General features: G+C 36.0%; 1 long non-coding RNA gene across 1 annotated transcript in view; it reads right to left on the bottom strand.

Moving 5' to 3' along the window:
- Positions 1 to 20,443, bottom strand: part of LOC109248215 (uncharacterized) — a 96,016-nt gene that overhangs the window by 16,337 nt on the left and 59,236 nt on the right. The window contains exon 3 of the long non-coding RNA XR_002071958.2: positions 4,532 to 4,634. This is a non-coding gene — a long non-coding RNA (uncharacterized LOC109248215). The remainder of the gene's footprint in view (positions 1 to 4,531; positions 4,635 to 20,443) is intronic.

Below are 20,443 nucleotides of genomic sequence, written 5' to 3'. Positions count from 1 at the left end.
TGATTATTTTTCCTATTTTCAGATGACAAATCTAATACATGCAGAGGTTAAGAACCTGCTCAAGGTCATACAGACAATAAGTAAGGTTAGAATATAAACTCAAATGATCTAACTCCAAAACCAGTACTCTGTTCTACCTAAGTCTGCAATATTGTAGTAAAACTCCATGATAGTAGACATTCATCTGTTGGGTACAGAAATAAGCTTTCTGTACTGTCCCAAAGGGCCAGTGATAACCTTAAGAACGTAATGAGTCCTTATATGAGAAAAGCCTCTACTTTATACACATCTGATATGGCCAAAGTTTTGCCACTTGTTGGTTAAAAAGATTGCCTTTACTTGTTTTACTTCGGTTTCCACACTTTGGTTAGAAGAATCTCTTTGTTCTCTTAGAAGTACCCATAAATGTTAGTGAACAATTTGGCCAACAAATTAAATCCCTTGATCTTTTGTAAAGAAAGTAGGTCTATAATTGTCATCTCTCTTTGTTAAGAAATTCAGTTCCTTTCAAATATATGCCAAAGCAAACATTGATTTTTCTGAATTCCACAATTTCCTAATTTCCTAGTTAATACTTTGATGTATACATATTGATTTTTCTGAAAATAGCAGAAAAATTCTATTGCTCAACACTGTTCCTATTATGTATCTTTTTATACTGAAAGGTTTGTTGTGTGGTTGGTTCTTAATAAGACAGAGGAACCTAATCCCATAATCACACAACCACCTCATCAGCCCCACAGTCCCCCATCAGAGAGAAGTAAATTTCTGTTTTCATTTAGGGGGCTGTTATTTTTTCACTATCCTAACTAATGCAATTGGTATCAATACCATTCTTAATTTAATGTTCGGTAAACTGAGGTATGCAGAGGTTAAATGATGGAGTAGTATAACCAAGGTTTGAACCACAGAGTCTGGCATCAGTTTTCCCTCTTAACCATAGCACTTTACTGCCTCTGATGAGGTGTCAGGTATATTTGTACTTAATTTTAACATATGTGATTTCCTGCCATCTGTGATTTAGAATGTTAAGGAGTTTTTCTTTCTTTTCCGTATTTTGGAACAGATAAGGGGTAAGGGATATGGCTGAAATGAATCTGGATATGGCTAGATTTATGCAGGGAAGGATGCTAAGGCTGGTCGTGGAAAGCAGAAGAAAGGGCAGAAGATTGTGATAGGGAGGTAATTAAATGGGGAAGGGAGTGTGGTTAAAGAGGTTTGATTCCTACATAGCTGACATGGTGAACAAGTAGCAAGTGTGATGAAGAGGAAGGAGATAAAAATGAATGCTTTCATGCCTCTGGCTCCTCTGGTTCCATGTCAGGTGAGTCAGGGTTGCCTAGCATTTTGCAATTGGTCCTATCAGCTGCAAGTTCCATAGAATAATAAAGATTATCTCCTCTAATGTCTAAAATACCATATGATGCTCTCAAAACTTGAGTTTCAAAGTGACCTTCTCCATAGCAGTCTTTGGTTTTAATGCCTTTCTGGCTTTCTGGAAACCACCAGGAGCAGCATCTCATAGAACAGCATTTAAAGCTACAATTTTACTCTCTTGTCTATCCTGGACTGTCCTTCTGTCAGTTTTTTGACAGCAAGGGTAACATAACTCCTGGGATCAGAAAAATATGATGCCTAAAATTAAAAGATTCTGGAACCATCTCAAAGTGACCCCTTGCTTTCCATATAGGTTGGCCTAAATCCATCACAACAGCAATGTTGCCTCTCACCACAATATTTTTGAGCATGTTTCTTCACTTCCATGGATGTTATTCTCCTTAAGTGTGAAGGAAAGGCTTGGACTAAGAGCAGAATTAATTCACAGGAATGGCCCTCCATGGTTTGCCCTTCTCAATAGCTTTGAATTCTCAAAACACTGAAAAAGAAGTCATAGACCATGCATTTTCTTGAATGCTTCCTTAACTCTTCACTGTCCCAATTACTTAGATAATTGGGATTTTATGCATTCATGTCTTTGTCTAAGAAACCATAAGAGAGGAAATGAATGTTGCATTAGGAAAGGTGACTATTTACTTACACTATGATTAAGGCAAAAAGATAATTCTACCTTTAGGAAAGTAGAATTGTACTAGGGAGAACAATGCATTTGGGTTCCAGATATCTGCCATCCAGGCAGTCCTTCTCATTGAAAGAAGAATTTCCTAACTTCTAACTTTATGACCATTATTCCCAGAGAGGAGTGGTATTGACCCTCACTAACAAAGAATTCAATACAATTCAGCGTATGCTTGATGCAAATCATCATCAAGTTGATAGTGCTTTTTGCATGGCAAACTGCTTTCACAGTGCAAGGCCCTCTGCCCAATGTAGGTGAGAACATGAATAAAATATGATCTCTGCTCAGAAGGGGTCCATAATCCAGGGTAGAAAATAGACACATGCATAAATAATTCTAAGTCAAGATAGACCCTGATATGTGCTTTATTAGAGATACAAAGGAAATGCTAGGAGAACAGTGCAGAGAGATTACTTCCAATGGGGTTGTAAGTTTGTTTGTTTGTTTGTTTGTTTGTTTGTTTGTTTTTGCAAAAGTGAGAATTAGGCCTATTGTTAATAGTAAATGTAATCTGTCACCTACTTTACATAGATTATTTTTTTATGTATATTTTTTAATCCTCATAATAACCCAAGGAGGAAGTAGAACATGAAGAAAAAAACTGGAACATGCAGGAAGTTTATTGGGTTACGGGCACATGTAGCAGGAGTTGATGCTAGAGCAAACCACAGAGTTGTCCATGTGAGAAGCGTCTAGATTTTAAATCACTGCCAGAAATTGAAGAGTGTGCCCTATGGCTTTTGATTTGGGGCTCACAAAACACATTTTATTTTTGCCTCATAGTCTATATTTTTGATGATACCTAAAATGCCTTTCAGATTTGGAAAAGATCCTTCTCAAGATTTTCATATAAAACGGTAGCCAACAAATGGAAAAATGGAAATTTCATTTTATTGTGTTGAACCACAAAAATTGTCATCTTAGTAGGAATATTGACAGTTTTACGTAGTTCAACCTAAATGTACATAGATAACATTTGGCAGCCATTATTTGACTTCAGGACAGAGAGTGACATAATCATATTTGGGTTTCGAATGGATAAGTATGGGAATTTTAGAGGATACACTAGAGTACAAGGGCCTGAGGGCAAGAAAGATATAATACAGTGGTATTGGTGAGAGATGATAACCCTGAATGAGTCTCCCCCGACTAGGTGTGTTCTTCTCCAGGGCAGATACCACATTTCTGTCAAATGTCTAATGGAGAATGGAGTAGGTGCCCAAAGGAGAATTATTGAGTAAATAAGCGAGAGGGTGGGATAGAGGCGAAAGGAAGAACATGAAAGATATGCTACATGTAGGATCAACAGACTTTTGTACTTGAATATAGAGATAGGAATAGGGTGAAACAAAACAAGAATGCTTTTAAGGCCCCAAGGTTAAGAAGGAAATGTATAAGAATAAAGGAAGAATCATCCAATAATGTCAATGTTTCACCTTCTGCTAGTGATTTCTCCAGGCTTCTTTCATTGGCTGACATCTCTGACAGGGAAAATTTAGAATCTTGAAATATTTTGTTAAACAGACACTTTAAAGATTGGAAGGATGGAATGCTGAATGCTGCATTTCTAGATGTATTTTCCAAGTGCACAGAGTTCCACAGTGTCCCCACTTTCCTCTCGCTTCTGGCCCAGCTGATCTTGGAAGCTACTTGTCTTTTCCTATTGGGTACTGTATGGCATGGGTAGTCAGGTCTAATAACGTTGTCGTTTAAAATCTAGCACTGGAAAGAACTGGAAAAGTGTATCCTCAAGTCTGTTCCTATTCCAAAAGGCATTAATGAGTGTAAAATATTTTTTAAATATTTATGCGCAAATAAATTTAGGAAATGTTGAGTTAAAATTTAAAGAAGTTTTTTCTTCCTTAAACACTGCTTCTCTCAGATTTTTGCAAAGTGCACTGTGAATCTCCAAAAATGGGATAAGAATCTGAAATGTTCCCTAAATTTCTCTTACCACTAAACCTTTTTCACGTGAGCCTTTCACGTGTCTAGTGTTTAATGGCATAGTGTTATGGAAGTGTTGATCTTAGATTGTTTATTTGATATATTTCTTAATCTTTTAGTTTGGGGCTGTTCCCTTATTGTTGAATAAATTTTTAATGATAACTTTGGGTAATTATAGCAGAAATCCACCAAAGACTTGTAATTAGGTATCAGTATAATTATAATAATTTTTAAAACCCCTAAAACTCTAGGGAAAAAAACCTTCCACATTATCAACAATAGTCATTTTTAGTATAGTGGGAATATGTTATTTTTTCCCTTTATTTCTTTCCCAAATATTATTTATGTCTTTAATAGAGATAGAAGAAAACATTGAAAGGAAGAAATTTAAAAAAATTAAGAGTGATACAGGAGAGTAAAAGCAAGACAGTAAGACTCAAATTTTTGAAGTTTTTTTACACAGGTTTCTCCCATTTCATTTTTTATGACTGAATGTATTGCAGTTCTTACCTTGATCCTCGATATTGCATATTGTTATTAGTAGACACTGTCAGGTGGTAGAAAGAGCCTGGGATTTGGAGACTTAGAGGATTTAGCTTTAATCCTAGCTCTCCTGCTTAAGACAAACAAACAAACAAAACTTTGGTAAGATATACTTATGTGCATGCCAGTGTTCTGGTTTTTCACTATAGCTCTGTGATCTTAATAAGCTACTTAACCTGAGCTTCAGGTAGCTCTTCTGTTAACTCTCAAAGGATTTTGTAATACCACCCTGCTAACATAAAATCTAATGTTTATGTGACATATCTTTTTAAAATATATTTTCTTATTTTTAAAAAGTATTTTTTCATTACTGGGGTGCCTGGGTGGCTTAGTCGGTTAAGTGTCCAACTCTTGGTTTTGGCTCAGGTCATGATCTCTCTGTTTCAAGAGTTCAAGCCCTGCGTCAGCTGCCAGTACAAAGCCTGCTTAGGATTCTCTCTCTCCCTCTCTCTCTGCACATCCCCAACTTGCACTGTGTCTGTCTTTCTCAAAATAAATAAACTTAAAAAATTAAAAATATATTTCATTAGAAAAATGCATTTTATTTTGGATGACTTACAAAACAGAATTAACAATAAAATCATAAACATCACCCATGACTTTACCACCTAGCAATATCTACATTGCATGTCCTTTGTTGATTCTGCTTCATATTTGCTTTTCTATGTCTCTAATACACTGTAAGAAAGGTAAAAGCAGGGAATCCACCTCCTCTGTGTTCCAAGTACCTGGCAAGGTGAGGAGGTACTTAATAAAAATTTTTAATGTATACGATAAAAGTATGGTTTCCTTATTGGCTTTCTCAAACTTATCTTATTTGTGACTTAGGGTGCATCTATTCCACATCTTAAAAACAGGCTTTATCAAACTTTATACCCTTCACTTCTTTTCAGAGTCTGGCTGCCGTTTGCCACCTGGTCCCCCAACCACCTAGTGAGGCTTCCATGGCTCCAGTGTATACTTGTGGAGTGATAGAATTTTAGATATGGATAGACCCAGGGAATCTTCTGTTCTCCAGTTTCCAAGAGAGAAATCTGAAGCATCAAGAAGGAGGTAGGTCAGAGTTATAGTGATGGTTCTTAGTGGAGAACTGACTCGCTTTAAAACTCCTGTAGCCCCCTACACCAGAATATAACATTTAGAACTTGATTATACAGTCAATCTTGAGATATTCCTATCCACATGTAGACAATTCAGCTTGAGGAGGACTTTAATTTAAATCCCTGCTTCAACTTATGAGGCATGTCTTTGCTCATACAAAAACAGATTGAGATTTTATAGGCTTCCCTCTGCTGACACCACCCAGGAGAACCCCCAAGGGTCGTCTTCACAGCTGTGACATTGGCATCTACTGAGTTTAGTTTTCCTCTCTTAATACCCTGGCCTGTTTTCTTTGCATTCATTTCAGTCTTAACATTAAAAAAATCTGGGGGCTCCTGGGTGACTCAGTTGATTAATCAACCAACTTCGGCTCAAGTCATGATCTCGCAGTTTGTGAGTTCAAGCCCCGCGTGGGGCTCTGTGCTGACATCTCAGAGCCTGGAGCCTGCTTCGGATTCTGTGTCTCCCCCTCTCTCTACCCCTCCCCTGCTCAAGCTCTGTGTCTCTCTGTCTCTCAATAATAAATAAACGTTAAAAAAAATTTTTTTAATCTGAAATGTTGTATTATATAAAAAAGAGTATCATCTATGTATGTTTTTGTGAGCATAATCTTAACAGTAGCCAGGAAAACTGAAGGAGCCCAGTCAGCACCCATGCTATAAAGCAAGTCATGAAGGGAACTGCCTTATTACCTAGTGTTGTAATGACTTATTAGTGCCTGAAACTACTGTGTTCATTTTAATGGAATTGGATAGGTTTGTCATAAATCAATGCTATTTTGGTGCTCACCTCCAACAAAAAAACTTTCCTCTTAAAATTGATAGCAAGTCTTCACATTCAAGACATTTAGTATGGAAAGGAAGGATATTCTGTCATCTCTTCATGCCTAACTTTCTGTCATTTGCCTATTGTGAAGCCAGCAGTCGGTTTAGTGACCATCACAGGATTCCCAAGCAGCTAGGATGGCTGGTTACGTGAAAATACACAATACGGACCATCTGGATTCTAAACAAACCAGGCAGGAATTCTGGGAGAGTCTTAGAAACATTTATGCATTGCAGACTGTTTCAATCATATAACACCCCGTTTCTAATGTGTTCTTGCCTCCTTTTGTAAAACAATCATGCTTATACGAATTTTTGTGCAATTTGTGGGTTGTGTTTTTATTTTTCAATACGGTACATTTTCACGTAACATGTAGATCTTTCCTGTTTTCAGGTATCAGGAAACAATCAAGTAAGTGGTATATGTTGTGGACCACACATCTTCAAACACAGCCAGGGTGCCCCTTCTTTCCCCCCGCCTCAACCGAGTTCACCAAGGAAGCTGCACCCTCCTTGCTGGTGCAACCTAGTGGTGGAGCCCAGGTCCCCAGAGCACTTCTCAGCCTGGGGTTTGCTGCAGAGGTGGCTCTGAAGGCAAGAGAAGAAAGGGGGCAAGGCCCTTGGTGTACTGTACTGGCAGGAAAGATTCTAGGCTGTACTGCAGCCTTCTTCTCCCTGAAGCACCCAGGGCCAGGCAGAGTCAGGTGCCATGGGGGCCCACCAGCCTGTTTCTCACTTGCAACCACAGCTCAGTTCTGCAGAATTCTAAACTCACTTCCAAGACCTGCCACAGGCCTCTCCATTTAGTGTTATGATTTACTAATTTTTTGTTTCAAACCCACAGTAATCATTTCCCCACTGTTGCCACTCGTTAATAACTATCCTATTTTTGTGGAATGTTGCACCAGATTTTTGGGTCAAACTTCCCCAGCCAACCTACCTACCACTCATCCTCTTATTCATGACCTCCTATAATCCAGGGAGTTTAAAATTCCTCAAAAACACCACTGGCTCTTTGAGCAGGCATTTGGGGCACTCCTTTTCTAGTATTGGTATGTTTGATTTCATGTCAAAATGTAACAATTATTATGCAGTGTAAAACATTGCATATCATTTAACCTTCTCCCCCCACCTCCCACTAATATACAGCATGAATCACACTAAGAGCACAGCTAGGGAGTTACAACCTTGTTAATTAACATATTTTCATCACTTCTGTAAGTCATGATCATGTGAAACCTGCCGAGAGTTAGAAATAAAGTACACAGCACATACCTTTTCTAAATGGAGATGAAATAAATAATATTAAATCAATCAATCAATAAATCAACCAATAAATAAATATTCTCCTCCCTCCATCCCAATTTCTCTAGGGATTAGTTGGTAATACTTTAAAAGAGTGTAACTATTACAGATGGGGGCATACCCATGGAAAAAGTTGCTAATTTGGTTTAATTCAGTGCTCTATCAATTCAGCTAATTAACAAAATAATAATAATGATACACAGTGCAAATACATAATGACTTCTGCCTTTTGCTGCCAGGGAGCAAGTTCTAAGTGAGGTGTGACCAAAGATGAAAGGACACAAGTAGAAGATTGAGGTCCAGGGTGCTATATTGGAAGGAAAGGCCTGGAGTTTACAGCTCCCTGCTATCTCCCTGAAAGGGAAGTTAGCTGAAGATGTCCCACTGCCTGCTCCATCTTTGGGGTAGGATTCCAAAGAACTTCTTACCAGGATTAACTCCATCTAGCAGTTTCTTCACAGCTCAGTGCCTCACTCTCACTTCTGCAGCTGGACACACTTCTCCAACCCTTCCTGGTCCTCAGCCAGGAGGGGTGCTGAAGCAGGAATATCTTCCCAAGCTTCCTGTAGAAAAAAGGTGTCAATATTCCAGCTTCTCCTGTCTTGTCCCTAAACAAGTGTCTGGCCCTTTAAATTTTTTGAAGTCCTCTCCACCCCAGCTTTACCATGAAAATATAGGAAATGGGGAAGCTATGCTATTTTTGCATAAAACTTACCTGGAATATGATAAAATGCTTTGGACTTAGGGTTAACTTCTAGTGGGTATATGAGTATGATTTCTAAATAAGTGCTATTTAAATTTAGTCATATGAACATTCAGAAGCAGCATAATGCTGCAATAGTTCAGAGCATGGAGTCTGAAGATAAGCTGTTGGGTCCAAGCCTAAGTGTAGACATTTTTTCATCATGTGTCTGAGAAAATTGGTTTGCCTCAATTTCTTCAAATGCAAAATGGCATCAGTAATAGTAATAGTAATTATACCCAGCTCATGGAGGATCAACTGAGTTAATATAGGTATTTAGGAGCATACCTGACATGTAATAGGGATTCCATAAATGTTAGCCTTTTTATGATCCTGGAACCTGTGTGTGATGAGGACAGAGGACTGGGTAAATGGAAGGAACTTGGAATCCTGCATCCCTAGGCTAGCCCTGTCACTTATTAGCTGTGTAGGTTTGGGTAAGTTACAAAACCATTTCAAGTCCAATTTTGTACATTTGTAAAAGGAAATAATAGAAGTATGTGTTTCATAGGATTGTGTGAGAAATAATGAAATACTGTATATAAAGCCCTAATACATAATGAGCTATCAATAATTGTTATTTATTTTGTTTCTCTGGCTCTATTTCTTATAAGCTGCGTTACTTTGGGCATAGTTCATTCATGGAGTGGGGAAGGGGGAGGTTACATAATACCTGTTTTTAGATTTATTGTGTAGATTGTATGACAAGCACTTAGAACAAGGTTGGGCAGATAGTAATTGCTCAAAAATGTTAGCTTACTGGGGGGCCTGGGTGGCTCAGTTTGTTGAGCAACCAACTTCAGCTTGGGTCATGATCTCACAGCTCATGAGCTTGAGCCCTGCTCAGGTGACAGCTCAGAGCCTGGAGCCTGCTTCTGATTCTGTATCTCTCTCTCCCTGCCTCTTCCCCACTCAAGATCTCTCCCTCTCTCTCTGTATCTCTTTCAAAAATAAATAAGCATTAAAAAAAGGATAGCTTACTGTAGTCTGTCCAGAGGTGTTTAGGTATGGACCCTAAATTAGTGAACAAGTCAGAAGGAAAATAGAGAAAAGGTGCTTAGTGATGAAGAAAGGATCACACAGACTTCTTTCAAGTTCTCTGGGAAGCTCTCTCCTCCTCAGTGTCTACTATCTACTTCCAGCCCACCTCCCAGGCTTTGTCATATGTCTTAGCTCATTTGAGCTGCTGTGACAAAAATACCATAGGCTGAGTGGTTTAAACAACAGACATTTATTTTCCATAGTTCTGGAGGCTGGGAAGTACAGATTTGGTGTCTGGTGGGAGCCACTTTCTAGTTCACAAGTGGCTATCTTCTCACTGTAACTTCACATGGTGGAAGGGGGAGCAAAGGAGCTTTCTGGGGCCTCTTTTATAAAGGGCATTAATCCCATTCACGAGGGCTTTACCCTCATGGCCTAATCACCTCCTGAAGGCCCCACCTCCAAGTACTGTCACATTGGGGATTGGGCTTCAACAAACATGAATACTATAGTACAAAAGTATTTTATTCTTAGGGCTCCTGGGTGGCTCAGTCGGTTAATCGTCCCACTCTTGATTTTGACTCAGGTCATGATCTCACAGTTTGTGAGTTTCAGCCCAGCATCTGGCTGTGTGCTCACAGGGTGGAGCCTACTTGGGATTTTCTCTCTACCTCTCTCTCTCTCTCTGCCCCTCCCCTGCTCACCCTGTCTCTCTCTGTCTCTCTCTCTCAAAATAAATAAATAAATAAACATTAAAAATCTATTTTGTTCTCTGACATGAGGGAGAGATTAATTGGAGGTAGGCCTAGTGTTTTTTCTAGCCCCTAACCAAGGACTATAAGACACACAGGGCACACTTACCCATAGAGACTGAACCATCTCTAATTGTAAGTGACATGGAGTGATCCTTGAGCCTTTGATGGTCTCCTGGGACTCCTATGCTTCTGCCATCAGGCTGATTGATCATTGAAATTCACCTTCTAATCTTTATCACTTCAGCTTGAGACTCTGACACTTGTTAAATCACATAAGCCCTTGAAAGGATAAATACTTTCAAGCTGTCTTCAGTCAACATTCATTCATTTTGTCATCAGTATGGACTGAGCATCTGTTCTGAGTAAGGCTAGGTACTAGATTACAGGGATATGGAGAAGAACAGAGCAGACCTGGTCATCCCATTTTACAGACCTCAAACGTATAATTCTGGTCATTTATTGGCATTTATTGTGCAGATTTTGTAGTGGCATGGGCACAGAGAACCAAATGGTACTGCAATTTCCTGTAGGGGGGAAGAAGGCAAGACCAACCAGATAGGGCAAGAGCATGGTACAAAAAACACCTTTCTGGACATTGCTCTAGAGCTAGCTGGCTATTCATAACCAGCTGCTTAAATTCCAAGCAGGCATGAGAGACACTTTTTCCTTCTGCCACCTTCCTAAAGTTTCCTTACTTTACCAAAACATATGTCATCCACTTTTGAGATGCAAAGCTTGGAATCTTACTCTGTGGCCTGAGGAAAAGAAATACCCTTTTACTTGGGGATGGGCACTTCTTGCTAATTGTTTAAAGACATATTTCTGTCCATAAGATTTTGAAAATAGTATCTAAATTGTTTATTTGGCATCAAGGAAAGGCATTTGGAATCAAGAATATATTTCTATTACAAATTTTAAAATGTTTAAAAAATACTTAGATGTCAAATCTCTTTAGTTGCCAAATTCTTGGTTCAACTTTCTCCTTATTTTCACTTAAATTGAAGGTTTTTCTAAAGACAGAAAGCGGAGTACTTTCTAACATACAATATTAGATTTTTGCATTATTTGCCAGTAAACAGGATATATTTTGGCCATAGGTGTTCGAGAAAGTAAAATCTTTCAACAAGTTTACTCTCTGGGGGAAAAAAATCTGTTTTTTTAAGGATCAGGAAGGACGGAAATGAGGACTAATTCCCTAGAAAAAACCTGACAAGCAGACTGCCTGTAGGACATGAATCCTTGTTTCCTAATCACAGGCAGGCTGCTGAGTGTTTTAGATCCAGTGATTACACAATCTGTTATAATGTAAGCAGATATCAATTTTAAGCTCAAAACAGATTTTCCTAGTGTGTCATGTGTAAAAGCTCTTTCCAGATGAAAAATAAAAATCTGATTGTAGTTTTACTGCGAAATACTTTAGCTGAATAGAACTATAAAAGAGATTGATTCAGGTATGTTTTCCATTTTTCCGTCACCAAAAGCATTTTTTTCTGTATATGTGGCTTAGTTACCTGATTAATCCAGGGAAAGATCTCAGTTATGCTGGTGATTGTATTTGCATTAAAGTGGTTGAGAATTAAAACACTTTTTTAATGTTAAAATTGTGGTGTTACTTTCACGGAAAATATCCCTGAACACATTGAATTTGGTTGTCTGTAGGCAAGATTTTAATTAGCAGTATTGTTGGAGAGTCAAATTCCTCTAAGGGCCTGGCAAAGAGGGCTGGGGCCTTCAATACCTTCATAAATTTACTTACCAGATTCATTTATAACATATCACAAGATTTATAGGAACTGTGCAAAGTATTTGGAACCAGCACTATTGCTAATTTCCAAAGAGGAATAAAAAGGCTTTGACCTAAGTTCCTGAAACATTTGTGTGGCTGCTATTTTGAATTCTAGAGATACTTTTGCAAAAGGTAAAGTGCTTCCAGAAAGACTCCCCATCCCCACCCCATCCTGCAGCTTTATTTACTGACAGAATTTTGAAGTAACGTTAAATAATTTATAATTTTCAGCCACATTTAATTAATTTTCCACCTCATTACTATTTACAAGTGCTGTCTCATATTGAATAATGACTTTGTGTTGTTTGTTTGCTGGATACACCACTATGGTAAGAATAAAAGCTGCAAATTTGCAAATGTAAAGAAATGTTGTTTAAAGAACCAAAGAAAGAGGAGGTTCCTGGGGAGAGCTTCACTTATTCTATAACCTTTAATTGTATAATTAAGAATGTTCATGAAAATTTGAAACAGAGGTTCTGAACGTGGCATCTGTGGACTGTACCTCAATTCTTAGGCTGCAGAGCCCCTGAATCTACTGATACTGTAAGCAGAATTTAAAATGGGCGTGCATATATGCTTTTTACTAGATTTTCTAACTTTTGTCAGATTCCCAACAGTGTTCAAGGTTCAAAAAACCAATTAAGAATTATGCTAAATTTTAAATAAAAAATCAGTGAAGATACAAATAATTTTTGGAAGTTGCCATAGAATTAATTTTCTCCCAAATGATAATTTAAGGATGTCGGAGAGCATCTCTTCAAATGAATATATTTATCAAGTGCTTATTACAAGGAAAGAATCTTTTTACTCTGCACTCTCTTGGTATAAAGTACTTGTTCTAGTATTTAAGGCATAGTATTTCCTATTGAATAATGACAGCCATTTGTAAAATTGCTGACACGAAAAAATAGAACAAACTTGCTATTTCACAGGGAATTGAACATTTTGGTTATCAAAGCATTATGTTATGTAATTTAATAAATATGGATAAGCAAATCTCCAGCAATTTAATGCAATCTTTCTCTGTCACTTTTGTTTAGCACTTCAGTTTCCCAATTGCCTTCATACCATCTTGTTTGATCTTTATGATTATATTTTGATGCATATGTAGCAGGATTTGTAATGCTGTTGTTGTCATAGATGAGCAAAGTGAAGTTATTGCATAAGTTGCCTACAGCTAATAGAAGCCAGGCATGTAGGTCTTTTGACTTCTAAAATGTGTGTGTTATTGCACTGCAACATGTTGCCTTTCCATATGTAACATGACAGGTATTATTCTCATCCTAATAATTCAGGTTATGTTGGTTATTTCTATGACTCATGTAATCACTGTGCAATTCAAAATAAAACCTCTCATGAATTAAGCCTTCTAATAACTTGGATTCTAAATTAGGTGACGTAGGCTGTCAAAATATTCTTTTCTAATAATAAAAGTGGTTGTAAAGCGAAGTTCGTTGTACATCATGTGGCATGTTGCAGGGTCATTTTTGGTCACATCAATAAAATCACTAACTTTATCACCTAGTCCCTAACTTACCTAGTCTAACACTTTCTTATATTTTGTTTGTATGTCACATATAATAAGAAGGGATGTTAATTTCTGCAAAACAGTAGCACTAAATAAATGTGTATGGAATACAGATGTGGAAAAATTGCTCAGGCGATTTACATATGCTTGTTTTGTGTTATAAAATTATCAGTTTAGTTCAAAATCATTGATTGAGTACCTAAATTGCCAGATGCAGTGATGGATTCTATGGATACAATGGTATATATGATGAACTCTGTCCCACATCTCAAGGAATGTATATATGATGGAGATTTGGATTGTGTCAATCCACATTTTTTTATATGCGATACTTGTGTGGTACATTTGTGTGAAGTAGTGGAAACCAGGATATCTGGAGATTGGTATAAATCTCCACCAAATGACTTCATATTATGGATAGAAGCTATGAAGGTCCATGTTTGGTCCTTCTAGTTATTAGTGCTTTGCAAAGATGGAAACTTCCCTTCTTGAGGATAGCAAGTTCTCTACTATGAAAGGTGTTCCAACAAAGATTTGATGAGCTCTTAAGAAGGATTGTAAAGGGGCATTAAATAGTAAGTAGTTATTCTAGGGGCAACGTTTTCTTCCAATTCTGAGGTCCTATGACTTGACAAATCATTTAACTCAATGCTGCCTTAAGTTTCTTTACCTTTCGAAATAAACTAAAATATTTTATCTATTTACATTATAGGATGGCTCTCTAGTTTGACAAATATATAGTGGTGTAAAATTGCTGAAAATGAGTAATTAGTCTTGCAAATTTTTTGCTTACTTACAGTTTTGTTTTTTACAAAAGAAGAAAATCAATTAGTTTATATACTTCTGCAAACTAAAAAAGGCCCAGATTGGCTATTTCTTGATAGAATTTCTTGTTACTACTGAAAAAAATCATTAATACAAAGTCATTAAATTTACTTTTGTTATTAGTTTATTTAAGGTTATCTGGAGGAAAAATAAAAATAAATATTCATATAGTCTTTTTAAACAGCCTTATTATGGCCTATTATAATTTATATACAATAAAATCCCCCTTTATGACAAGTAAATAATTGTTAGCCAATTTATAGAATTGTTCATTCATAACCCAAATCTAATTTTATTTTATTTTATTTTTTTAAGTTAATTTATTTTGAGAGAGAGAGTACGATCAGGGGAGGGACAGAGAAAGAGAGAGAGAGAATCTCAAGCAGGCTCTGTGCTGTCAAGGTAGAGCCCAACTCGGGGCTCCATTTCACAAACCGTGAAATCATGACCTTAGCTGAAATCAGGAGTTAGACACTTAACCGAGTGAGCCACCCACACCCCCCAAATCTAATTTTAGAACTTTCCATCACCCAAAACGTCCCTCAAATCTCTTTGCTGTTACTCCTTATTCCAAATCCCAGGCCCAAAGAACCACTGATTTGCTTACTGTTTCCATAGATTTATTCTTACTGGATGTTTCAGATGAATGGAATCATATGATATAGTTTTAAGAGTATGGCTAGAGGATCACCTATGTTATATGCATTCATATTTCATTCCTTTTGATTGTTGAATAATATTCCATGGTATAGATACGCATATTTTGCTGATACATTCATCACTTGATAGACATTTGCATTGCTTTCAGTTTGTTACTATTATGGATATCAGTGCTATGAACATTCATTTGCAAGTCTTTTTTGGACATTTCTTATAGGTAGGTAGGTAGATAACCTAACAATATAATTACTGGAATGTATGATGAGTTTATGTTTAATACTTTAAGAAACTGCCCTGTATTCCAAAGTGGCTATACGTTTTACATTCCCATCAGCAATACATGAGGATCCTGGTATCTCCACATCACTTGGCTTTGTCAGTCTTTTTGATTATAGCAATTCCAGTTGATATGTAGTTGTATCTCATTGTGGTTTTCATTTCCATTTCCCTAATGATTTGAACATGATACTGAACATCTTTTCAGTACTTATTAGCCATATGTATATTTTTCAAAAATATTTATTCAAATATTTTGCCCAGTTTTAAATTGGGCTACTTATGTTTTTATTATTGAGCTGAATAACATGTTTATATATTCTGGATACAAATTCTTTATCCAATACATAACTTGAATATCTTTTCCCAGGCTGTGGCTTGTCCTTTAATTTCCTTAACAGGGCCTTTTGATGAGCAGAAGTTTTTAATTCTGATGAAATCCAATTTATTACTTTTATTCTGGGGAATTATGCTTTTGTTGTCTCTAATCAATCTTTACCTAAACTTGAATATCAATCATTTCTTGTGTTTTCTTTTAGACATCTTATAATTTTTGGCTTTACATATAAGTCTGTGATCTATTTTGAGTTAATTTGTGCCTGTAATGTAAGGTAAGATTTAAGTGGGTTTTTTCTTTTTTTTTTTTGTTTTTTTTGTTTTTACTTTACGCATGGAAATCCAATTTTTCCAGACTATTTGTCTGGAAAAAAAAAGAAAACAAAGAAAGAAAAAATGCTTTCTCCATTCAATTGCTTTTGTATCTTTGTTAAAAGTCTGTTGTCTGTAAATATTTGAATCAATTCCTGGACAGTCTATCATGTTTCACTGATCTATTTGTCTGTCTTTATTCTAACCCCACACTGCTTGATTACTGTAGCTGTATAGGAAGTTTTGAAATCGGATAATGGAAGTCCTCCTCTGTTGTTCTTTGGCAATTCTATGCTTTGCTATTGCAAATATTTGCTTTGGCAATTCTGTGATATGTCCTTTGCATTTCCATACAAATTTTAATATTAACTTGTCAGTTTCTAACAAGTTTTCTGGAATTTTTGATCAGGATTGTGTTGAATCTATAAAGTAATTTGGGGACAACTGGCTTCTTATTACTGAGTTTTCTGATTAATGAACAAGATATACATTTATTTAAGTCTTTAATTTCTCATTGTTTTGTAGCTTTCAGTGTACCAGTCTTTTATATCCTTTGTCAAATTTATCCCTAAAGAGTTCATATTTTTAGATACTATTGTAAGTCACATTATTTTTTAAGTGTTAATTTCTGATAGTATTGTGCTGAAATATGTAAGTAATATTGTTTTTTATATATTCTTTTGAATAAGTGTAGTTTTTTGAGGTTTCATCAGATTTTCTACATAGATGATTACGTCTGAATAAAGAAATGTTAAATATTCTTTTCCAGTGTGGATGCCTTACATTTCTTTGTATTTCCTTATTACACTGTTACACTGGCTAGAACCTTCAGTAAGATATTGAATAAAAATGGTTAGATCAGATGTCCTTGTCTTGTTTTTAATCTGAGGAGGAAAGCACTTAGTCTTTCACCATTACTATATTAGTCATAGACTTTTCCTTGATGTTCTTTATTAGATTAAGAGAGTTCCCTTCTATCCCTACTTTACGGAGAGCTTTTATCAGGAATGACTGTGAAAAAGTGTCAGACACTTTTTCTGCATCTCTTAAGATGGCCATTTAGGTTTGTCTTTTTTTTAAGTTTATGTATTTGTTTTTGAGAGGGAGAGAGGGAGAGAGGGAGAGAGAGACATGATGGGGGGAGGGACAGGGAGAGAGGGAGAGAGAATCCCAAGCAGGCTGTGTGCAGAGCCCAACACAGGGCTCAATCTCACGAATTGTGAGATCATGACCTGAGATAAAATCAAGAGCAGGACTCTTAACTGACTGAGCCCCAAGGCACTCCTTTTTTTCTTTACTTTTATAATTTTTTTAGTTAATATGGTGAATTATATTGATTGATTTTGAGATATTACACCAACTTTGTACTCTTAGCATAAACTAGTTGGTCATAATATACTATGCTTTTTAGATGTTGTCAGATTCAGTTTGCTAAAACTTTGATAGAAATTTTTATTTATGTTTATAAAGGATGTTAGTATAGTTATTTTTTCTTATAATTTTTTGGTTTTGGTAGCAGGATGTAGTATGGTTTGGGAAGTACTCTCTCCTCTTCAATTTTCCTGAAACAGTTTATGTAGAATTGATCTTATTATTTTTTAATAATTGGTAATAGTCACTGGTATGCCATTTGGGCTTGAAGTTTTCATTGTGGGAAAGTTCAAAACTATACATTCAACTACCTTAAAAGATATGTGATTATTTGTGTTATTTTTCACTTCTTGGTTGAGCATTGATAGTTTGTTCATTCAAAGAATTTGTCAGTTTCATCTAAGTTGTAGATTTTATTGGTATAAAGTTGTTTATGTCATTTATATATTAATGCTCACACATCATCATTTTAATATCTATAGAGTCTATCCTTAGTAATACTTTATTGGTCCTGATATTGATAATCATGTCTACTGTCTTTTTTTCATCAGTCAGGCTAAATGTTTATTAATTTTACTAATTTTGATTTTCTCCAAGACCAGCTTTTGGTTTCACTGATATTCTCTATTGGTTTTTGTTTTCTATTTCATTTGTTTTTTCACTCTAAATTTATTATTGCCTTTATTCTGCCTATGTTGGATTTAACTTGATATTCTCTTTGTATTCCTTAAGATGGAAGCTAATAACGAATTCTTTCACCTTTTGTAGTTCTGAAGAGGACTTCATTTTGTCTTTCTGTTAGATTCTGGGCATAGGATCCTGGGTTATTAGGGACTTTTTATTGCATTTTAGTTTTTTAAAGATGTTGCTCTATTTTAATTGTTTCTGATAAGAAGTTGATATTATCTTTACATTTGTGACTCTATAGGTAATATGTCTATTCTCTGGCTGCTTTTAAGATTTTCCTTTTATCATGGGCTTTGAGCAATGTGATTATGATGTGAGCCTTGGTGTAGCTTGCTTCATATATCTTGTACTTAGAGTTGATCGAGCTTCTTGGATATGTGGATTTATAGTTTGCAACAAATTTGGGAACATTTTAGACATTTTTCAAATAGTTTTTCTTTTCCCTCTGCTTTTGTTTCATTCAGGGATTTTGGCTGAAATTGTCCCACACTCACTGATACTTTGAACATTTAAAAAAATTCCTTGTTCTATGTTCATTTTGGTTAGTTTTTATTGCCACATCTTCAAGGTCACTGGCTTTTTTCTATAATGTTTAATCTGCCCTTAATCCCATCCAGTGTATTATTCATCTCACACATTATAGTTTTCTTCTCCAGAAGTTTGATTTGGATCTTTTTACAAAAACACTGTCCATGTTTCTTCTTAATTTTAAATATATGGAATTCAGTTATAACAACTTTTAATATTCTTGTCTAACAATTTTAACATCGATATCAGTTCTGGATCAGTTTTGGTTGGTTAATTTTTTTTCTCATGATGGTTTCTATTTTCTTGCTTCTTTACATGATTAGTAATTTTTTTATTTGTTCTCAAGCATCGAAATTTATCTTGTCTGGATACTTTTGTATTCTTACAAATATTATTTAGATTTATTCTGTGACACAGTTAAATTACTTGTGAGCCATTTGATCCTCTCAGGCCTTGCTTTTCAGAGTTGTTATGTGGAACAAGAGCATGTTTATTCCAAGTCTAGTTATTTACCACTACTGAAATAAGACCTATTTCAGTACTCTATACAGTGTCCTGTCAATTATGAGAATTTCCAATCTGGCTGCTATGAGAAAACACAATTTTTGATCTGCTATGAGCCACATGTACTGTTCCCTTTAATCCTTTTGGGTAATTCTTTCTCTAAGCTAGAGTAATTTGCTCATATTCATGCAGTGAACAGCACTCAACTGAATATTTTAGGGGATCATTTGCCAGTATCTAGAAATCCCTTTTTGTGTATCTCTCTACTCTTTAATACTCTCTTCTGAGAACAAACTACCTTGGTCTCCCCAAAATAGAAAGTTGCCTGTCTCCATTTGGTTTTCCCCTCCCTGCTGCATCACCTGGAATATTTTTCAAGGCAGTAAACTGGGGTAGTCATAAGGTTAATCTCATTTATTTCCTGTCTCTCATGGTCACTGTATTTTCTTGCCTGCGGTCTAGCCTTTTGAAAAACATTCTGTATATTCCACTCTTTTTTTGATTAGAGGGTAAATTTTGTCCTTAAAATCCCAACTTTGCAAAGCATAAGTCCCTCTCAATCTTCTTTTGTAATAAGAGTTCCTTATTTTCCAAGAGACAGAACAAGGGCTTATTTGGCCACACAATTTGGCCCTTACACATTTGCTTGCTAAAAACACAATTTTCTAAATTAATCTCTTGAGGAGTTTTTTTGATCAATTTTCTAAACAGTGGTAAAACATATTTTCTTTAACCCCTATTGATCCTTTTAAGAACACAATTTAATTGATAACATTCATTTTATTGCACAGTTTTCAATTAGTCCTGGCAGGTTTCTTTTCTCTGCTTTTCTCCTTTATAACTCTACTGCAGTGTCGGCAAAGAAGCCCTATTCCTTCTGGCAAAGATGCCTCTGTGCAAAGTTTTTTTGGGATGACTAGCCTAAAGATGGTTTCTTCCAGCTGCAGTTTAAAGTGTTAGGCTGAAGAGAGAGCCTAATTCATTTGATTTCTGATCTCTATGATAGCATATCCCTCCCTAAGCAGTGTGAGAGTCAAGGTCAGCTGCAGCTAATCATCACAGGATTTGAACTTCAAAAAAATGGAAATAGAAGGTTTTCACAGAGAGCCCTTATATCCTTTTGCTTCCTTTCCAAGACTTACAAGAGCACTTTTTTTTCAATCTCAGGGCAGAATGAAATCATTATTCAGTCTTATCCTAAGGGGGTAAGAATCTAACTAAATATCCATTTAAAAATATTTCCTTTTCTTAACACGTACATTCCTCAATGGATTTTGTGAGGATTACTGAGCTCCTGTTTTTGTTTCTGTTTTTCATTTTTCCTTTTTGTAAAATAGACTAGGCTCCTTAGAGGAAAG

The sequence above is a fragment of the Panthera pardus genome, unplaced genomic scaffold (assembly GCF_024362965.1).
Source record: "Panthera pardus isolate Hobbes unplaced genomic scaffold, ASM2436296v1 HiC_scaffold_17, whole genome shotgun sequence".
Lineage (NCBI taxonomy): Eukaryota > Metazoa > Chordata > Mammalia > Carnivora > Felidae > Panthera > Panthera pardus.
Note: the sequence above shows the minus strand (reverse complement) of the source record. Positions and strands in the feature narration are given on the sequence as shown.